Raw genomic sequence first — 21,870 nt, 5'->3', positions numbered from 1 at the left:
TTCTAGAGGGATGACCTAATAGGGAGTGCATGAATCAGCAAAGCTGTAGTCAGTGTTTATCATTGCTGGTCTTATTGATAGATTACTGATTCTATATTTCATTTCGAAATGCACAATAATCTGGAAAGGTCAGGATGGTCTGTAGATTATTAGCATCCATCCCAAGGGGTGGAAGTGCTGTGGAAAAATAGTCTGGAGCAAGTGTAGGAAATACTCTTGAGTAAGTCTTGCTGTGTACCACTCACCTACAGTCAAACTCAACAAATATGTCTTCTGAAAGTGTTCAAATTTTTGATCTGAAACTCATTATAGTTAACAAAAGCTTTTCTGATAGCTAAAAAAAGAAAAAAAAAAAGACTGAGATTTGAAGTTATGTTAATTTGACATAGAATTAATTCTTATTTTTTGTTCAGATCTCCAAAATGCAGCTCATGAGGGTTTCAAGGCCATCCAATTGTGGTTACCAAGTGTTTAGATTTTTCTTTTAGAGGTCTCAGAATTGTCTGTCAATGTGAATAAGTAATGGCCTGATACATCTGAGGCAAGGAAAAAAATATTCCCCAGGGCCTGATGGATGTGGTTAGGATCTGATTATTAAGAAATGCCTCTGCCCAAATAAAGGTAAAAATTAGACCAAATTCAACAGTAGAGATTTTATTTAACAGTAAATGTGAGGTAGAGAGATATAAATAGGACAGAAAAGAGAGAGAGACAGATTAAACAAAGATATCCCCATGTGGATTCCTGTGGTGTTCTGCTGGTCCTTCTTCACTCTGGTCTGCTTTGTGGTGGGTTCCCCTGAGTGTCCTGGAGATGCCACTTTTATTGAATCCACGTACTGTGAATCCACAAGGTCTGTGTGCTGTTCCCACAGCTTGGGATGGCACGTGTATAACTGGCTGTTCCCTTTCTCACAGTTTGCCCTTGTGGGAATTTTTGTCCAGATAGGTTGCCTAGATCTGCCTCACCAGGCCTGGAAGCTTCCCATTGTTGCTGTCTGCACATTTCCTGCTGTCTGCACAGTGGAATTTTGTCCAGTGTGTTAATTCCAAACCGTCACCTCCATTTAGGCCTGGTTTTGTTTGCCATCATGCTCATCTCAAGCTCCTGTTGTGGTGGCTTACCTTATGGGATCTTCCTTCTTTGACAGTGCTTGAGACAGTTAATTGTGCTTCTCTAAATCCTCACAGATGCCATTCATTTTTTTGGGGCACGACAGGTCAGGATTCAATTTGTTTTACTGATATTTCAGCAATTGATCCCTCACTGCTAGTTATATTCTGATTAAAAGACCAAGACTTGAGTGATGCTTATTATCTTTTTTTTTTTTTTTTTTTTTTTTTTTTTTAGACTCCAAAGTACATGATATTAAATATATAGTCTGGTTTAAAAGATTAAATCAAACAATTTTAGTTTTATGTTATTGATATTTTCTTCATTTGCATCTCCACTGTAACAAAAGGACTGTATAGTATGGGAATAGATTGCCATAATGGAGAGGTTTGCATCTTTTAAAGTAGCCCTGTAAATCTTCTGGAATTGCTGGCAAAAAAGAAATACACAGATAATATATGGGCCTAATCCAGTGGCTGCAGAAATCAGCAGGCATGCTGAAACACACTTTTGACCAGACGAGCAAGCTGTGCCCAAGGAAACTATAAAACCAAATAAGCAAAGAGTTTGGAAATGCTTCTGAGAATTGCAAGAAACACAAATGCAGCATATTAAAAGTGAAGCTAGAAGCAGTGTAAGTTTACTGGTTTTATTTGTAAAGTTAAGATAGAAAATAAACAGCTATCCATCAAGGATGGATATTGCAGTTCTGAGCCTCAAGTTAGGCTTATTAGTGAACTGGTTTTTGAAAATTTTTTTTTAAGGAGATGATTTTTTGAAAATATAAAAAAAACCCCAAACCAAACCAGCTGTTGAATTGAAATAGTGCATAAACAGAAAAGCATTTAAAAGATCATAATATCACATTTCCTTTCAGCAGTTTTACAAGGTGTCTAGTGTCCCAATTTTTATGTCATTCAAAATATGAGCAAACTGGAGCAAATGTAACCAACAAAACTCAAATTTAATAATTTTGAAGTAGTTGAAAGGAAAATTCTTCTTGGGCCCTAAATCTCAGTTTTGACTCCTAAACATGGATGAAGTTTTGAGTTTTCAGTCTAAGCTTGACTAAAAAATTTGCAGTGCCTTGAACACTCTGACAAGTGAAAAAAAGTGGAAAGTTTTCAGTCCTGCTTAAATCAAGACTACGTGGGCCATTTGTGTTTTAAATATATTACCTTAATCCTAGCTGACAAAATGAAACTGCTCAATTTGTTTTATTTATACTGTGATATTTATCGAAAAAGGTGATAAAGATAAGAATAGAAGTACATGTTTTACACTAAGTGTTATTAAGTCCCTGAGAAGTAATGCTATCTTTATTTATTGTAATGTCTGAGAGAGAATGATTTTACAATTATTTTGACTATCACACTTAATTGAAATGAGAATGTGTAAATTTTCTGTAAGAGTAAAACAGATGGTGGTACTATAATATAGTTGCAATTTAGGCTGTGTTAATTCCTCTTTATAAGCCTGAATCTCCACCTCATTACCTAACATTAATGAATTCATGCCACAAAAGGTTCAGCTAAGGGAAACTATAAAGAAATAAATGCACAAACTAAAAGAGCAATGAAATTATCATCTGAAGAAAAAACTTACATGATTCACCATGTCAGTAAAGGTACAGGAATAATTGGTTATATGGATCACTGCTCCTGCTGTGTTGTATAAGAAATCACTGGATCAGTCTCATACACACGCATCCCTGGAGGGAGCGTGACGAGGAGAACAATTGCTTTTCTGCAACAAAAAAACCTTGAGAACATTTGTTTCTATCCCCTGGCAGTTTCATAAACAATGTCATGTCTTAAAAAACACATGGATTAAAATCTCTCATTTTAGACTATTCAGCTGTTCTGTTACTGGATCAAATCTAGGCAATTCTGTTAATTTTAGCAACACAACCCATAGTTATGATGGTCACTAAACCTCAAAACCATTGTAAATACAAAAAGAGAGTGAGAAACACTATGAGTGGGTGGGACTGATCTTGGAGATGACTGTCCTTTCAATTTCGGTGAGGATAATAATCTTCTAATTCAGATATCAGGCTACATACTGATGTTAGAAGGATAAATCCAGACTTGGCCTTCTTAAATTAGATGCTAAATGTGATGGCTGTAAATATGAACTGACATCCCAAACCCACTGGAATGTGTCTGGGTTTGCATGTGGAAATGTGATGCTTTAGCTCCTAAAGAAAACTGTAGCTGTGAATGACCCTTCAAACGTTGTTCATTGCCAGTGAACAGTATTGACAAATTTTCCTTCCTTCACCTGAGCCATTACCTTCTACCTTACAGGACACACTGAGACCACCGGGATGACAAAGGCCTCTTTGGTCTTCTAAAGTTACAAGATTTGCATTGAGAATGGTTGACTATAATTTACTCTTACAAATCTCAGGTCTGTTAGAAACTGGAGTTGAAAAGATGGTTCCACATGCCTGTAAATAGAAAAAGAAATAGCTAAGAACAAGTAGAAGAGGTTAGTTTTCACCAAAAGTCAGTGCAAGGGGCTCACTCCATTTCACAGCTCTCCCATGAACTGGAGGAACAGTTTTTGTTTTAAGTAATGTGAGAAAGGAGGCTGAGTGCTTTTCTTACAATAGCCATTTAGTCAAAGCAGCAGAATGCAATGAAATCATTAATACTCATGAATTTTTTTAAAGACCAATGATTGACTCAGTAATAACTTGTGTGGTACATGTGCTAGACTTTTCTTATCAGAGGTGTAAAACAACATTAAAATTATTAGCTGAGACTGTGCTTTGCACTTTTGTTACACTCTCCTCTGCCCATGTGCCAGTGGGGACCCCATTCTAGTGAATGTGCAATGTAAAAATATGAATCAGTTAAACACAATTTAATTTTAACAATGCTCTTTCCAGGGTCCATAAATACCTAGAGATTCAAAAGATCATGAAAGGATTGTTTAAGATGTAAATTACACATCTACTGGCTATTTTGACATAAATTTAAAAATAGCTCTAAAGATGTCACAATGAGTGGTGCAGAGTAGCTTAAAGGATTTTCTGTCTTCCTATGTACTATGTTTTATATTGTGTAAAATATATTGTGTAATGCAAGTGTTGTGCACCATCCAAGTGATAGTAAAGACTGGCAATAAAAGCTATTGCTGTATTTAAAACTTGGCAATTAGTTCAACAAATGATCTTTGTTTTGTTTTTAACAAGCACATGATAAAAAAGGGAGTAATGAAAGAAGTTCATGAGATGGAAGCTATAAGCTAGAGTGAATGATCTGTCAAGGCTGTCAACATTTTATGTAGTGTATTTCTCTTTTGTTGCTATTTATGTTCCAATTCAGAAATAAAGAGGGGTTTATCTCTTCATCCCCCTGCCAGACTGGAGCAGAACATACAGATTGTTTTGTTGCTCTTTGTTTGAGCTGCACAGAAAAACTAAGAGTTGATTTTTAATAATTCATTTTAATTTAGAAGATACCTTTATCTCTCTAGCTGTGAAGTCCCCCCTTTTTCCTTCCCATTCACTCAAGTCTGTGTCAGTTATTTCATATGAAGGACAGGATGCATTTTCAATTCAGTGTTGTCATGCAGAGATACCTGAGGTGCTACAGTAATCCCATGATCTTATAAGGTGAGCAGACTAGCCTGCCATATAGCAAAGTGGTTTTAGACAGAAGTGACTGCCTTTTAGTTTCACAATTGCATCCTTTTCTGATTTGCATTCAGCTCTTGTACACACTTTCTGCAGAAGCACTACATAATTTAGTGTAGGGAAGAAAACACCAGGCTAGGTATAGGGTAAAAATCTGGTTGGTGTGAGTTATTTTTTCTCTGCTTAGAGGAGTATAGGGAGGCAAAGGGAATGAGATAGGAACATGCTCATGTCTTACCATTCGCTTGATTTTTTCTCATCATGGATATGTTCTTTCTTTATGACCCCTGCAAAATGGTATTACCATTAGATGGTAAGCAAAAAGACCTCTCTAAAAATATAACACTTTAACAAATTGTTTAGCAATGACTGCATGCAGGAAAAAAACTGACAAGGATGACAGAATTTCAATACTGAATGTGAAAGTATTAAAATAATCTAAGGATTGACTGGAAAAGAAAAGCCTGATTAAATATTCTTGATAGCTTCTGAGGCAGAAAAGAAACCAGACGTCTTTCTGTCTATATTTATTACTGGAACCTCTGTTCATTCTTCTTGGCTACTGTAATAGAGGGGGGATATTATCTCCTCTTGGGAACTGAGAGGCTCAGCCAGAAAGATATTGTCACTGTTCAGCCATTGAGTCTAAATTTCTGTTTTTAAGAGTGTTCTCAACCTTTGCCCAAAACCAAAAATAAACCTGCCAAGTATTTTCTCCCTATTTGCAGGGATTAGAAGCACTGAAATGCTATAAAAGAGATAGTTTTTAATGTTTTAAGGTTTAGGCCAAACCGTGTTGAAGAGATCAAAGGGTGTCTAAACCTTACTCTTTAAAGAAAGACAAGTGGATGCATTCAGATAAACACCCACATCATATTTTTATTTTGATTAGAATGATCTTTTTCAGGTTCACACATTGCTACATTCCATCAAACATGATTTAACTACCATCTCAAATTTTGTCTGTATGTTTGCTGATTTTTTCCTTTCACTATTATGGTTTCACCAAGTCTTCGACAATAGCCGAAACTGAGTGAATAGAGGATAGATGAGGCAGTAAATCTTAAATTTCAGCTTTAAAAAGTTTGTCTTGAAGGTGATGATAAAGAAAATGGGAAAAGCTGTAAATTATCTAGGTAACTACTAGAGTATCTGCCAAACCACCTCATTTTCTATAGAATAAAACTTAATAGAAATCTAAGCCTCACAGGGTAGGAGTCCACTCTCTTACCTTTAGGCACGTACACTGTAGATTACTAATTTGAGGCTATTGTCTGCATCTAGTGCATATTAGAGATCTACTTTACTTGTAATTTTACCAGTCTGAAAGAAAAAGACTTTATTAGCCTTATGTGTAAGACTATTCCTAGTCTAAACTAATTACAAGTTAACACAAGTCTGAACAAGTGTAAATGTGCTCTTTACGTGATAAAAAGAGCTTGCACTGACTGAGACATGCATGATACACCACACCAACCATTTGCATTAAATGACATTAATCTTTCTTGTGATACCTATTTGTCATGGACCTGCTGCAACTTTCAAATCTCTCAGGACTGTCAGCAGCTTAAATCAGGTGTCATTTTATTATCACTAGAGTGGAAACAAAGCCCACATCTATGTGGGTTTTGTCATTTTGACTGTACTAGTTAGGGGATATGATGTTTAGTGACATTTTTATACTCACAAAACCAGCAACATAAGCAACTCTATTCATAGCTTCAACTTTTATGCATGCAGTCAGCATAAACTGCATGAGCAAAATATCACTTTTACTGTTAAGAGATGCATCTCTGCTAGAAGGAATTTCCAATTCATTGAAAGGCCCCTTTTAATGGAGACAAGAGGTAAGAGACGGACATGATAGTGCTTTCTCTAAAATGTGGTTTGTTATGATTGTTTTGTCCTGGAGTTGAACACCTCAAAATATTCTGTCTAATGTTGTGTGTTTCCTCTATGCTGAAGGAAAACAGAACAAAATAAGACATAATGAAAGTCTGAGAAGCAGTGTGAATGAAATACATAAGTAAGAATAACCTTCTGGAAAGGTTTTGCAGAAAAGTATTCAATTTATTTTCTTAAAAGAAAGCATCAAAGATCAAAAAAAAAAAAAGGGAAATAGCACTATGCTTCTGAGTAAAAAAAGCAGAAAGCTTTCTGATTGTCTCTCATAATGCTGCGTTAGTCTCATGTTTTTGCATGTTTCTCTAATTTAATCAGAGTACAATTGAATTTATGGGATGGCATAAATTGACTTTATGGCATTTCAAAATTTAAAATTTTTAAAACATAGAAATACACCAAATCCTCAATGAAGTGGATAGATTCAGTTGTGCTCTTTTCAGCTGGTATTTGAATTACCATAAGATGATGCTAAATTTGCTGGGACTATTCTCTAAAACGGAGGCCAGTTGCACAGAGCTTTTTGTACAAAGCCACCCTCTTACTCTACAAAACAAATGGCTGCACAAAACCTGCCTGTTGGATGTGATCTCCAATGCTGGATTTGTTCCTTTATATGTGTGTGCAGTACTTGCTGGCTAGACCCAACACTATGTTCAAAGGGTAGAGACATTTGGGTGCTAGTACTCAGCATGGAACTCATTGCTTTCTGCCACCTGATATTTTTCAAATATATAATGAGAAGGATTTGACATGAAGGGATGCTTCTGGTCAAGAAGGTCTTGAGGTCAGCAATAATGATGACTTTTTCATACTTTTACAGACAGCAGCATTTAAATAACTAAGGAAAGCTGTGTGCCAAAATGGTCAATATACATGTGATCTTCCTCACAGTTCCAAGTGTGCAGAAGTTCAGGCTTTTTTTCTTCAAAACATTGGATGTGAAAGAAGCTAGGTGTTCTTTCACATAGTGCAAACCCCAGAGTGCACTATGAAGTCACAAATAGTGTGATCTAGAAGAAAGTTAGCTAAACAAACATGTCAAAGCAATTGCAGGTGAATGCCAATTGATCTGCACTTTGCACTTTGATCGTCACTTTACCAACATGCCAAAGCACTGTTATGCCTTTTGTATGTCATGGAAATGCCATGGAAAATTTTAGGAATTAAAAGGTTGAGAATTTTCAGTTTTGTGTCTGTAAACCAAACAGAATCAATTCCATTTCCTACATATGAAACAGTAAGTGTATTTTTCCTATTGACAAGATAATGTCTTTTTGTCTCTTCTCCTACAATACCCCTGTGTTTTCTCTGGAAGCCTGACTGATTCTTTTGAACTCTGCATGATGTTACAATGGGATTTCAATGGGTACAAATGGGTGCTTTGGTAATATCTTCTGATGAATAAAGAGTTCAGTATTTCTGAAATATTTTGTGTGTACACTCCTATGTTAAGAACAATATATTAGGGTGCTAGCCATATGGGCTTTTTGGTGGAAGCACCTTATGACAGTGGACTTAATACAGCTTGTGAAAATCAGATATAGTTTTGGATACCTCTGTGGACAGCTGACATTTGAGCACTGGGGAAAAAATGCAGAGGCAGAAGAACAAGACTTAGATACCGACATATACACTGCAGAGGTTCATTAGGACACAGAGGAAATGAAAGAGATGATGAACAAATAGATTTCATACTAAAAAATGAAGAAGAGGGGAAAGTGGATTGCTTAAAGTGATCATCCAAATTCAAAATGCAAGATCTGAAATGGAAGGGAGCTACGGTTCAAACGACAAGCCATGATTTAGAGAAGAAAAATCACTGACTGCCTTGAAAAATATGGAGAAGTGCTGGGAAAGGAAAAGGATGAGAAAGTCAAGGATAGTACAGATATGCACATTTCTTAATCTACCAGATAGAGACTGAAAGAGCTACAGACTTTTTGGTGTGCATCGCACCTGTCAAATGTGCATGAAAATGGTAAAAACCAGACAGGACAATTAATTCCCTCACTGGGCTTTGAGAGGGTATGGATGATCTTCTTGGGGATATGGGAATAGAAATGAATAACATTGGATTTAGCACCTACACACCCCAAAGCACAAGCTACTGCTTAAAATCTTGCCTTCCCCAAGAAATTAAGGGCAGGTGTGAATCTGCATTTGGCTCCTCTCACAAGAGTATCTGTCAGGGAGAGGTCAATGACGTGTAACTACCTGCTGGCCGTTTATTCCTCCATCCAACGAGGCTGAGCTTTTCCTATAAACTCACAGCTCGGAGGGGTACAGTTGATTGGCTTTCCTTCTGTTCCGTTCCTCTTCTTTGATTTACAGCAGTCTCCCACACCTTTTTCATAGGTCCTTTTCTAACTTCACTGATAAGGGATTTCTCTGTGTCCAATTAGCAAGGCTAGTGTATCAGGCTGGAACTAGATAATTAAAAGAATGAAAAGACACAGAGTGACCTTGGTTCACAAACCTCCATGGGCAATTTAAAAAACTTTAAAGATTTCAAGAAAATGTATTAATGTTATTATTTTATATCTTGTTCATCAGAAACAGGTCAGTTGTTCTTATATAACTTCAACATCTGTCTAAAATAAAGAAAAAGGTGAACTTGTTTAATTTTTTCTTTTTCTTTTTTTTTTTTCTTTTCAAACTGTCTTTTGATAATTATAAGTATCTAGGACACAACTGCACTTTTAAAATTTCTAAATGAGGGATTGACTTTACTGTATTTTATTTAAAAGCATATAATTTGTTTTGAAGGGAGAATATGAGTGGCACAATTCTCAGGGTAAATCTGAAGCAGTAGAAACCACACAAAGGATGCTTCTTTTTATCCTGCCTGCCTCTCACATATTTTGTTTAGAAGGAGCAAGGGAGATATATAGTAGCTGGGTAAAGTCCTTATTTGCCTCTTCCATTTGTGCTATTTAAATAATGACGTATTTGTGCTTTTAGCATAGAACAAAGGTGCCAAAAAACTAATGGGGGAGGTGTAACTCATAGGTTGGAAATTCATCTTGCATAGCTGGACTCACCTAAACGAGAGGGAGACATAGTTCAGTTATTTACACTTCAATGGTGGCTGAAAGAGTGAAATGGCAGAGCTATCCAGAGCTGTCTTATCTGAGAGCTTAGAGTAAAAAGGGATGTCAGACAAAGACACTCTAGAGGTGCCCTTCTCTCTGCCTGGCTGTCTGTCCCTCTTTTGGATATAACAGTAGTCCAGATGGCTAGCTTAGACTAGATGTTTAACTTTTATTTAGCTGTCTAAAGTTAGGGAAAATAAAATCCATTAGAAAACTAGGTTGGTATAACTAGGCTGTGTTTACATAAAAGTTTAAAGAGATATTTTGATTAATAGAGCATTGGGAAATTGTCTTATAGCCAAATATTTGAGCTTTTCTGACTAATCTAAAATAAAAAAAGAGTAATCTCTTGTTATCAGATGTATAGGTCAACAGACGCCAAAGAAGGAAGGAAAATACTTCTTACTGAAGGTGCATTCTTGGCTTTTAGATGCCTTGAGTTTCCAGTGGTATTGTATTATTTAGTCTCTGCTTTTGTGTCAGTTTGAGTCCTAGTATTATATTGTGCTATATTTGCTGGGGCAATTTATTTTTCTTTCCTTTGTGTATGTGACTCTCCTATGTGGATGCAAGTCTTAATGTGTGTCTGTGCATTCACAGGATGAAATCTGCTCAGAAAATTAAATCTAGCTATATGGACTGAGCAGAGAGAAGATTCTCTTCCCAAAAAATACAACAGAAAATCCAGTCTATGGATCTTTACTCATTTACTGGGTTAATTATATGAAGGTGTTCCCATCTCGGGTTGCAGAGGAATGAAATAGATCCACTTTCAGATAAAGAATTCAACTCACAAAATTAAATACTTTTATTCTCCTAATTCCTTAAGACTCTGAAAATAGGTAGGGTGCTATAATGTGATTCCAAAAATTAGCATTAAAATATTCCTGGCTCTATTTCAATGTCCCCATGTGTATATAACTTGAGGTTGAGGCCAAAAGATTTTTCAAATAGCTTTTCTCAAAATATTTCAGACAGACAACCCTGCCATCATTAAAATGGCAAGTTTCACTGCCCAGAAATAAGGAGCATTTTCAGTTATGTGTCTCACCTCTGGGGTTTTGTTTATTCCATGTCTGATGTGCTTTTTCACATTTGTTTACTTCTAAGACATATTGCAAAACTTGGACAGCAGGATTTTGTTATGGTACGCAGGCATAGCATGCATCCCAGATTTTTAGCACCAAGTATTACTCTACTACTAGACAAAAGTAACAGCTGATTTCTTACAAACAATGAAGTAGCTGATTTACAAATTATGAAGAATCAACATTTTACTGGTAGGCATGTTTTAAAGCTCCATGTAAAAAATAATGACAGACATAAAGAGAGTGCCCTTAAAACCATTGCTGCTCCTAAATCTTCCCTACAGCTTTCAAATTTTTTTCCCTCTAGGTTAGCACTTTTTCTCTTACTGTTATCCTCTCTCTGTGCAGTTTTTGCTGGTTTTGAAATAAACCTTGCAATTTGCAATCTGTCTATTATTGGCACTAAATTATTAAACCTATTCACAATTAAGTCATTTCAGCGTCTTGAGAATTTATTAGCTAGGAATTAACCCTTTGTTCACACATTTACTATCTATGCTATAGTCCCCAGAGATTTTCTTCATAGATCTTGTTATTCCATAATGCTAATTGGTGCCAGTGGAGGAAACCTAAATGCCAAGCTATTTTCAGCTCATCTACAGCTATTTCACTAATGAACTTGTACCACAAGCAGAATAAAGCTAGAGTTCCAACAGAAATGAATGTGTTTGGATTCCTCACAAATGCTTCTGTTGAATTGGCAAAAGGGTGCACTTGTAAAATGCATGAACAAGTTTCAGCCGGCCAATCAACATCTGTTATAGAGATAAATGTGAGCCAAAATTTCTTGTTCTAACACTCAGCATTTGGCCTAGAAAGAATGATTATTTAAACTTTTCATGGCTAGATCCCAAATACAGTCTCAGAGCCAGCTAAAGCAGTTACCAGAAAGGTAGGCCATATTCCATATCCGACTGGAAGGATACTTGTTCAACTTCATTTACATTTAGTTCAGTTTTTCAGTTCTTTGTCTTTTTTCATTCTAAATTTTCATTTGCATTATAGTAGTGCTTTAAAGAGTTGATAAATTCAATTGTTGCTATTACAAATTCTATTTAACTGAATATGCAAGTCCCAGAGTCTTTGCTGACTTTTGGGTATAGGTCTTTGTAGAAGCTATACATATGAAAAGTTTGATAATAAAAGATTCTGACACAAAGTAGGATTTGAATGAATAAAAAATTTTCTGGGTAGATATTGATTTCAACAATCATATTAAAAATATTAACATTTCAGAAGAAAAGCTCAAAGCTGATGTCTTTTGCAATATTTTTCCTTTTGTGGCATTTAAAAAACTTTCTAATTTCATGACAAAGGCATTTTCTGGGGATACAGATTCACTGTTCTGAGCTGGTCCCCTATAAATTTTTTCATTTCCTGAGCCTCTCATATTGGAACAATAGATTGGATGCTGAGCTGCTTTTTCCTGAATAAACCAAGAAAGAAAAAGCTTTCCTCTGGGAGAAGCTGCACTGCCTGCAGTACTCTGTCCTGCAAACTGCATTAAATTATCTTTGAAGGTTATCAGTATCTGCTGAATATCAAGAGGTGTCACTGTTGAGCAGTAAAAAACTTCCCCTTTACTGAGTAAATTGTCCTTGTGAGGTTTAATTTCAGCTTTTTTCCTTGCAGGTGTGGAAAATGGTCTCCAACCCAATGGCCTATTAAGGCTGAAACAACGTCACTTACTGTAGAAAACACCCGTAGAGCACAATAAAAAAATGATCCTTGTTGCAGAGGTCAAGGGGTAAAAAATATCGGAGGTCTTTCTCAGTTCTAACTTCAACATGGAGATATTCTAATTGAATCAAACAAACACATGTATTTCACCTTCTAAGAATTCTGAAATTGTCTGTTTTAGGAAAAGAATGATTTGAAAGACTACAAGGGAAATGGACATTATAATCCAACCTCAGGCATGCTAGAAGCTCTGACCAGGACTGGGGTTATATCCTGACCATCGTGTAATTTTGGTGTAATTTAGCCTTTATAGACAGGTTTTCTTTGAATCTTAGTTAATGCTAACCAGGCATCATATATTTTGAAATCTCCTTTCTCATTTTTAAGGAAAGGAAGCTTCTCCCTTATTCATAATTTTGCCAACCCTTATGTCCTAAGCTCTGTTTTTCACTCATGTTACCACCTTAAATTTTGTACACAGAAGCACATGGTGGAAGAAAAGGGAATTTGATTCATAAAGTGCATTCTTTCCTCATTCCCTGACTTGATAAAAGAGAAATCTCTGCCCTCAGATTTCACATAGGAAAAATTCATTAGAACAGGAACCCTGGGATCTCAGGGCCAAAACCGTTTGCAAATGCACATGAAAGGTGTCACAGTGTCACAGTCCTCAGCCAGCCTGAATGGGTGTTCCTTTGACTACTGGCATCTTGTTGCAAATTCCAATGTAGTTGCTGAACACTTGCTTGTACTTCTCTTTGTTTACCTTGGACTTAATGTTTTTAAAGCTTTCATGTTACAGATAGAATCTCTTTCATCTGCCATGGTGTAAATATAAAGTTTCTCATTCTTAAATTCAAATCCATATTCCTTTTTGAAGGCTTTCATTGAAGACTCTCTTTGCTTGAGGTTATTCTATACCAAGTAGCACATGCAGAAGTTTAAACAGGATAGCATCATTATTATTAATTTATTAAAATCAACTTTGGATTTTTTCATTCTTACTCCCTTTAGATTGACATGAAAACAAAATGAAGTATATTTATGTGAAAGTATATTGATGTGAGAAAATTTTATCTTGATGGAGTATCTTCAAAGGGAAGGAAATCTTCCTCATGGGAAAAAAAAAAGGAAAAACTTTTTGTCTTTTAATATACTTATGAGAAAAGGACAGAGGTGAAAAGGTTTTCCTTGTTTGTATACAGTTATGGAGCCACAAGTCTCTCACTAAATTTGAAGCTTATAGAAGAAAGTCTGTGATGAAAGTACAGTTTTTTTTCAAATGTTTGTCTTCTTTTTGACAGGGTACTTTGTTTTCAACTGAAGAGCTAAATAAGGCTAGAAATACTCAACAAAAAAATTCAGCCATAGTTAAAGGCAAACATATCTCCCAGTGAAGAAAAGCCTAGTTCTATTGATCTAGTAAGGTCTGGTCATAGCATAAGATGAATACACTTAGATCTAAAAGGTAACTGTGTGAGAGAGTGTTTTGGCCAGGGGTCAGGGGTTTTCCTGGCACACTGACTCTGGAGTGTGGAAAAACACTGGCAGAGGGAGCAGGGGGGAAAACATCCAGCGTTTCATGGTAGTGTTGTCCCATTTTATGAAGGGGCATCAGGTCAGACTATTTATATAAAATGTTTCAATTCTGGTTTATTTCTTCTGAGTTTTAGCCTCTGGACTTCTGTACTTGTAAAAGGTAAATGACAGGGGATTTTCAGGATGTTTTTCTCTCCTCTACTCCATTTATTAAATATCTCTTTTTGCCACTGATGAGAGATGACTTATGAACTCAAGTCCATGAGTATGAAGGGGCTCCTCAGACACTTACACCACCACTTTTGTGTTAGAACTTTACTGTGAGTTACTTGGATGGCCCTTGAACCAGCTCCACTGTCTGTGTGAATTTGCTTCCTTGGTCCTCTTTTGAGAGACAAGGCATTCAGCTACAACTTCAACAGGAGTTTTTCTTTGGAGTGTGTATGTTGATGTGGCTGACCTGTTTCTCTACACAGGCAGTCCCAGATCTCAGTCCTGCAAGCCCAGACAGGCTGATGGCTTTAACCAACTCCTTTGAGATGTCTCTTTGGGGCTAGGCCCATGTGTGTTTTCCTTGTAGCAAAGGAATGGAGCTTGTTTCAAGTTTGTCAGGTTTCCTTGAGAAATGGAGAACTTCTGACACTGCAAAACTTGTGAACTCCAGTAGAGACAGACAAAAATTTGAATACAAGCTTATTAAAACCACTAATTAGAACCCAAGACCATTTCCTATCCCATTACATATATTTTTTGTTTATCCCTGAGTTTACATGGGATCCAGGACCCTGGGAAGCTTAGAGAGCCACGTTACTGAAGAGAGATTACCCCCTTTTGGTCCATTTAATTAATAGATTAGGGTTTATGCACTGATCTGCTTCTCCCACTGGAGTCTACATTAATAATAAACCAAGCATCATTAACATATGTGCAAGGGGTTTTGGAAGTATTTAAGTTTCATTTTGCATCAAGTGACAACTGCTCTGAAATCACTGTTGTTAAGGAGACTGTTGCACCATGCAGGAGTTGATCAAAGGTGAGACCCTGAAAAATAAGATATCATGTAAGTCAAGATATTCATAAGTATTTATTGAATACAGAACTTATTAACACAGATCATGCTGAAATGGTGTCAGTTAAAACCAGACTGAAGTAGTAGATATGGATGTGAGTATCTAATTTGAGAAACTCATTGTAGAAAAATTTTTGGGGGAGTTTAATATTATGGAAAAAAAGGCCTTAGGAGATTCTGCATGTGAAAACAGGTTAAGCAGAAAGTAGAATTTAAACAATTGGATGTATGGATTAATGTCTGCATTTCACAGCGTTCTAGTTTCCAGATCCTCAAGGGGATGTTGGAAACTGAAGAGTGTGGAGGAAAAAAGAACCAAAAAAAAGTGGTTTGCAAGGAAGATTGCAAAGTTTGTGAGGTTTGCCGGAAGACTTCAATCATCTAGTTTGACTTACAAAATAGATGTCAGTGAGGCAACTTACAGTGTTTATTGATAGCTTAGAAATATTTGAAAAAAAAAACCCAAAATAACAAAAAGACCAAAACCTGACATCAAAAGTGTGTACTGTAGGAGAAGACACAATCAATTTATGAAAGCTGAAGCCAAATATGCAAAGGAAAACAATTTTGCAGAATATTCATACGACTAATATTGAGCAATACAACATACTGTTGAAGGAAATATTAGGTTCTCCATGGCGTCATCTCAAGGACGCATGTTTTTCCAGAAATTGTGTTTCAGTCAAGCAGAACTCAGTAAGGGCAAAAGCAAGTGTATCTCTTTTAAATTCAGTGACCTATGATCTACAAGAAATCCAGTTGTATTTATCTCTTACATATAAGCAAAATTACAATAAATAGTGAAGCATGAAATTTAGAGGTATTCTATTGATTTCAATAGGCCTTCATGAATTAAGGTTATAAAATAAGTTTTATACTCTAATAACAGGACCCTGTTTTATGGTCAACTCTGGTGCTATGAAAAAGTGGCATGGCTATGAAAAAAGTCCTTAGAAAGAGAGGATCCTGCAGGTAATTAGAATTTGATGTGGGTTAGGGCCTGGATTTGCAAAGGTGTTAAGGTATGCTTCTGCTACTCTTAAAAGAGTGCAAACTTCCAAAAGGTTTATGGAAGAGCTGCCTTAGCTCAGTTGGTCAGAGGATGACTCTAATAACACCAGTTTTGGGTTTGATCCCTCTAGGGGCCATTCATTTAAGAACTGGACATGAGGATTCTGTGGGTCCCTTCCAAATCAGAATATTGCATGGTTCTGTGAACACAGACCAGAGCTATAGGGGTACCTATGTAATTTGGAAAATCTCAAATGTAACATTATACAAATATTCTCTCTTACGGGCTATTTTAAAATAATGTATATCAAAAGTCCTGTGGAGGTGTCCCTTTTTCTGACTCTGTGAGCCATTAGCCACGAACCTCACATCAGTGAAAGCAATATATATATGCGGCATAATTTGTAAAGCCAAGGAATTCACCATCTCCAGCATAGTTCACAAACAGGAATTACAGTAGCTCCTTGGGTACTCTCTTTGCTCCATTGCAGGAAAGGCAGAATGGCTCTGGATGTGCAGCAACACAGACCCAGCAACCCAGTGATGGTGAAGTTGCTGCCACCCTTCCTTTTACTGCTGGGCAAGGGACACTGGTGTTCTCTGCTTAGGCATCATGAAGGTCAGGAATCAGCATTTGGCTGCACCTGCTATTATTTCTCACAAATTCTTTCCATAAGCAAAGGAACAGAAAGCAAAAATAACTACTTCAAAAGTATGAAGTACGATGTTTTTTAACAGTTAAATTGGGTTACAGTATGGCAATATCTACCGCTGATAGTGTCAAGATACAAGAAACACAGATATTGTGTTTATTAAAGGTTGTAAAATGGGGGAGATACCTTACATATACTCAGAAATTATTCTCTTTCATCAAAATAAAACGTGAACATCAGTCAAACATAGTAATAAGAAAGTTATTTATCTTAGAATGAAAAAGAAATGATACCTTGAAAATATAACTGATGTCAGCATTGATGCTGGCATGGACACAGAAAAAAATTGCTCTTCCTTGAGTGAAGAGAAATTGGATTTGTCTCTGAGAATATCTACTACAATCCCTTCATTCTGATTTCTTTTTAAAAGTTCAGTAAAAAGTTTGAATGCTCTTTCTGCTTTTGGTTCTTTTATTTTTTTCTAGTCCAGTAATCTTTTCATTTGTTTTCCTTCTAATTAGAAGAAAGATTCTTCTCCTTCCTTCCACTATGTCTTTGAAAGAACTAAGAAAAGGCCTGTTTATTTCTGTTGTGCTAATCCCTTTTTCATATGGTTGTGCACAATGCCTAAAATGATGAGAGCATCTGCATGTGGTCTCTGAATATATTTATTTTGACAAGCTCTCAAGAGACGAAACATGGAAATTACCATATTCTACTTTCTTATCTGTGATGAGTTTCCAATTCCAATCTTCTTTTGTATCCAGCATGAGTTCTTCAGTTCCAATGGTAAAAACTTCAGTGGCTATATTTATTTATTTTGTAATGAACCAAAAGTTCAGTTCTTGCTTCCCTAGGGCTCACGTTTGTGGGAAGGGTATAATCACACAACTGTAGTCTGGGCAGTGTCCCAAGGGCACCTTGTGTGAAGACTTGAGAACCTTTTCCTTCCTGGCTGTGTTACTTTAGACACAGGACTATGAATTAAATAAAATTTTAGCTGAAAGCAAATTTCTCTGCTTTTCATTTAATGGGAAAAAAGGAGAAGAAAAAATGTTTTGGTTTAAATTATGTTCTTGTAGGGCAAAAAAAAAAAAAACCAAACCAAAAAACAAGCATGAAAACAAAGACCTCTAATGGGCTGTATCTACCTTGGACAGAAGCTAAGGGCCTTGAAAATTACTTTTATATGAAGGTTTGCAGTAAGCCAAATTCCAGCAGGCATTTCCAACAGGCTGAGTGTGTGCACTTACTCACATTGAGTTGTTTTGACAGAATTTATGAGGTTTTAACATGTCAATTTCTCATTTACCAGTTTCAAATGCCAGGCGAATCTACTTGTTGAGGTTGTACCAAATGTCTTCAAGAACTAGTGTAGAAAAGTAGTTGGAGTAATTTTCAAGATTTTTCATCCCTTAAAGACAGCTAAAACTTACTGTATGTAGTCTAAAAACCTGTTAGGAAAACTGTCCAATTTCCAGGAGAAAAAATAGCATTGGCTGAATAAATTATGTTTTAATATTTTTCTTAGTATCAGCTGTCAAAGACAGCTGATTCAAAGACAGGTCTGATTCCAATGTGGGATGAACCACCACACAACTCTATCACAACATTCATTTAGCAATCCAGGCTCTGAGCGAGTGAGTGGGGAACAAGGCTAAACTGTGGATTTGCATTGTAACACCAAGTGCATGCACTTGAAAGATTTACAGCAAAAATGGGTCTGAGAGTTATCTGGCTGGGTGCATTCTACTTGCTAGTTAGTGTAGAGAGAATGGTTATACAGGAATTAGGGCTTCTTCCCCCCAAAAGGCAGTGGAATCAATAACTCAGCTGATGTGTATCTACACCAATGCACGAGCAACAAATAGGAAACCACTGTGCCAGAGCAGAACTATGACACAACTGCCATTACAGAAACATGGTGGGATGACTTGCACAACTGGAATGTTCCAATGGGTGGCTATGAGCTCTTCAGAAGGGGTAGGCAAGGAGGAATAATCCTGTATGTTAGAGAAAGTTTTGATTGTCCAGGGCTTAATGATGGTGTCAATAGCACTGAGTATGAGTAAGAATCAGGGGAAAGGCCAGCAAGGAAGTGGGAGGTGGTGGGAGTGTTATAGACAACCCAACCAGGATGAAGAAGCAGATGAAATATTCTATAAGCAGCTGGGAAAAGTCTTACAATTACTAACCTTGTTCTCATGAGAAACTTCAACTTAACAGGTGGAAATGCAACACAACAAAGAGGAAACAGTCTAGGAGATTCCTGGAGTGTGTGGAACTTTTTAACACAGATGGTAAGTGACCCATCTAGGGAAGGTGCCCTGCTGGACCCATTGTTTTTGAACAAAGAAGGACAGAGTGATGTGATGCTTAAAAGCTGTTCTGGGCACAGAAATCAAAAAATTATAAGAGTAGTAGCAAAACAGTTACCTTGGACTGCCAGAGAGGAGACTTTGGCCTCTTAAGGAGACTGGCTGGGAGAGTCCCCTGTGAGGCAGTACTGAAGCACAAAGAGGAGTCCAGGAAGGCTGGACATTCTTCAAGAAAGAAATCTTACAGGCATAGGAGCAGGCTGAAAGATAGGGTGTTGTGGAAGAAGACCAGCCTAGCTGAATTGAGAGATTTGGCTGGAACTCAGGAAATAAAGGAGAATTTATGAGCTTTGAAAGAAGGGGCAGCAACTCAGCAGGACTACAAGGATGTCATGATGTTATGCAGGGGGATGTTAAAAGCACGAAACAGAACTTAAAAGACAATAGAAATGGGTCTACAAATACATCAGGAATAAAAGGAGAATCTCCACTCTTTATTGGATGCAGGGGGAAACACAGTGACAGAAGATGAGGAAAAGGCTGCAGTATTTCTTTGCCTCAGTCTTTAATATTAACAGAAAAGCTTTTCTTTAGGTACACAGCCCCTCAGCTGGGAGATAGGGACAGGGAGCAGAATGAAGCCCCTATAACCCAATGGAAATGATCTGGTGATCTGGTACTCTCAGACACACACAGGTTTATGGGATGAGATGATATCCCCCAAAGGTACTGACAGAGTTGGCAGAGGAGCTCACCAAGCCACTTTCAATCATTTAGACGTCTTGTCTCACCAAGGAGGTTCCAGTGGGCTGGAGGTTTGCAAGTGTGGCACCCATCTACAAGAAATGCTGGAAGAAAGATCTGGGGAGCTACAGGCCTGTCAGCCTGGCCTTGGTGCTGGGGAAGGTGATGGAGCAGATCATCTCGAGTGCCATCATGCAGCGCCTACAGGACAACCAGGGGATCAGAATCACCCAGCAGGGGGTTGGGAAAGGCAGCTCCTGCTTAACCAGCCTCATCTTGACCTAGTAAGTGGATGAGGAAAAGGCTGTGGCTGGTGTATACTAGGATTTTAGTAAGAACTTTGGCATCATTTCCCACAGCATTCTCCTGCAGAAAGTGGCTGCTCATGGCTTGGGTGGGTGCACTGTTCATTGGTTAAAATCTGTCTGCACAGCTGGGCCCAGAGAGTGGTGGTGAATGGAGGTAAATTCTGTTGGCAGCTGGTCACAAATGGTGTCCTGCAGGTCTCAATATTGGGATCAGTCTTATTTAATATCTTTATCAATGATCTGGATGAGGGAATTGAATGTACCCTCAATCAGTTTGCATATGACACCAAGTTGGGTGGGAGTGTTGATCTGCTGGAGGGTAGGAAGGCTTTACTGAGGGATCTGGACAGGCTGGATCAATGGGCTGAGGCCAATTTTTTGAGGTTCAACAAGGCAAAATGCTAGATCCTGCATTTGGGTCATAGTAACCCCATGCAGAGCTACAGGCACAGGGCAATGTCTGGAAAGATCCCTGGAGGGAAAAGACTGGGGGTTCTGGTTAACACCCAGCTGGACATGAGCCAGGAGTGTGCCCAGGTGGCCAAGATGTCCAGAGGCATTCAGGATTGTATCAGCAATTGTATGGCCAGCAGGACCAGGGAAGTGATCATTGCCCTGTATTTGGCACTGGTGAGCCTGCATCTCAAATCCTGTGTTCAGTTTTAGACCCCTCACCACAAGAAAGACTTTGAGGCACTGGAGCATGTCCAGAGAAGGATGATGAAGCTGGTGAAGGGTCTGTTGCACAAGTCTGATGAGAAGCTGGTGTTGGTTAGTCTGGAGAAAAGGAGGCTGAGAGGAGATTTGTTGCTCTCTACAATTACCTGAAATGAAATATTTCTTCACCAAGTGTTGCCAGGCATTGGAACAGACTGTTCAGGGAAGTGGTGGAACCATCCTCCCTGCAGGTATTCAAAAGACATGTAGATGTGTCACTTAGGGACACGGTTTAGATGTGGACTCAGAAACGCTCAATGAGCTCAAGAATCTTTTACATCCTAAATAATTCTACGATTCTCTAATCCTCCACAGACGAATTGCAAATATGCTTGATCCTTACAGAGGGTTTTACACGAGAAAGGTGGAAGTATGCAACACAATGCATGTAAGTTCTTCTATATCTGGCTGTTGGGAGAGGGAATAGGGTCAGTTGTGCAAAAGTCACACCCATGAAGGCAAGTAAGCTCCCATTCTTATGAGAGCTCATATATCTAAATAATACTTTTATCAATCTAACCTTTTTTTTTTTTTTTTTTTTGCCTATAGAGTGTTCAAATTCTACCATCAAATGCTATTTTTCCTAAGTGTAATCCTGGTGTGACTCTGGTGAAATAAAAGGATGTATACAATTCTTACTGAGATCAAACACTGAAATCTGAAATTCTCTTACTGTGTGACACCTAGGAACTCTGATTGATTGTATGAACTCGATGATTCCTCCTTTCCATGGCACCATTTGTAAGGCTACATTTCATCCCTGTGTATGAAACAGGAATGTATCCAGAAAAAGCAACAGTGAAGTTGCACATCTGCAGCCAAATGTTTCACATTTTTAACATTTCCTTATCATGTGCAAATGCTTCAAAAACACTTTAAATATATACCCAGTTGAGTAGAAAGAGTAACATTTGATAATAACACAGAATATTGCCCTGGAGCTCTTGAAGTCCTTTATCAGGAATGAGAATACTGTCCTGTTGTTAC

At 37.5% G+C, this 21,870-nt stretch overlaps 1 long non-coding RNA gene across 1 annotated transcript; it reads left to right on the top strand.

The window, feature by feature from the left end:
- The first annotated feature begins 18,710 nt into the window (after positions 1-18,710).
- On the top strand, positions 18,711-21,515 carry LOC128785671 (uncharacterized). The gene is made up of 4 exons (XR_008429976.1): positions 18,711-18,779; positions 19,023-19,096; positions 21,199-21,271; positions 21,433-21,515. It is a non-coding gene; the product is annotated as an uncharacterized LOC128785671 (long non-coding RNA).
- Positions 21,516-21,870: the final 355 nt, after the last annotated feature.

The sequence above is a fragment of the Vidua chalybeata genome, chromosome 3 (assembly GCF_026979565.1).
Source record: "Vidua chalybeata isolate OUT-0048 chromosome 3, bVidCha1 merged haplotype, whole genome shotgun sequence".
Lineage (NCBI taxonomy): Eukaryota > Metazoa > Chordata > Aves > Passeriformes > Viduidae > Vidua > Vidua chalybeata.
The sequence above is the reverse complement of the archived record's forward strand: the minus strand, read 5'-3'. Positions and strand labels throughout refer to the sequence as shown.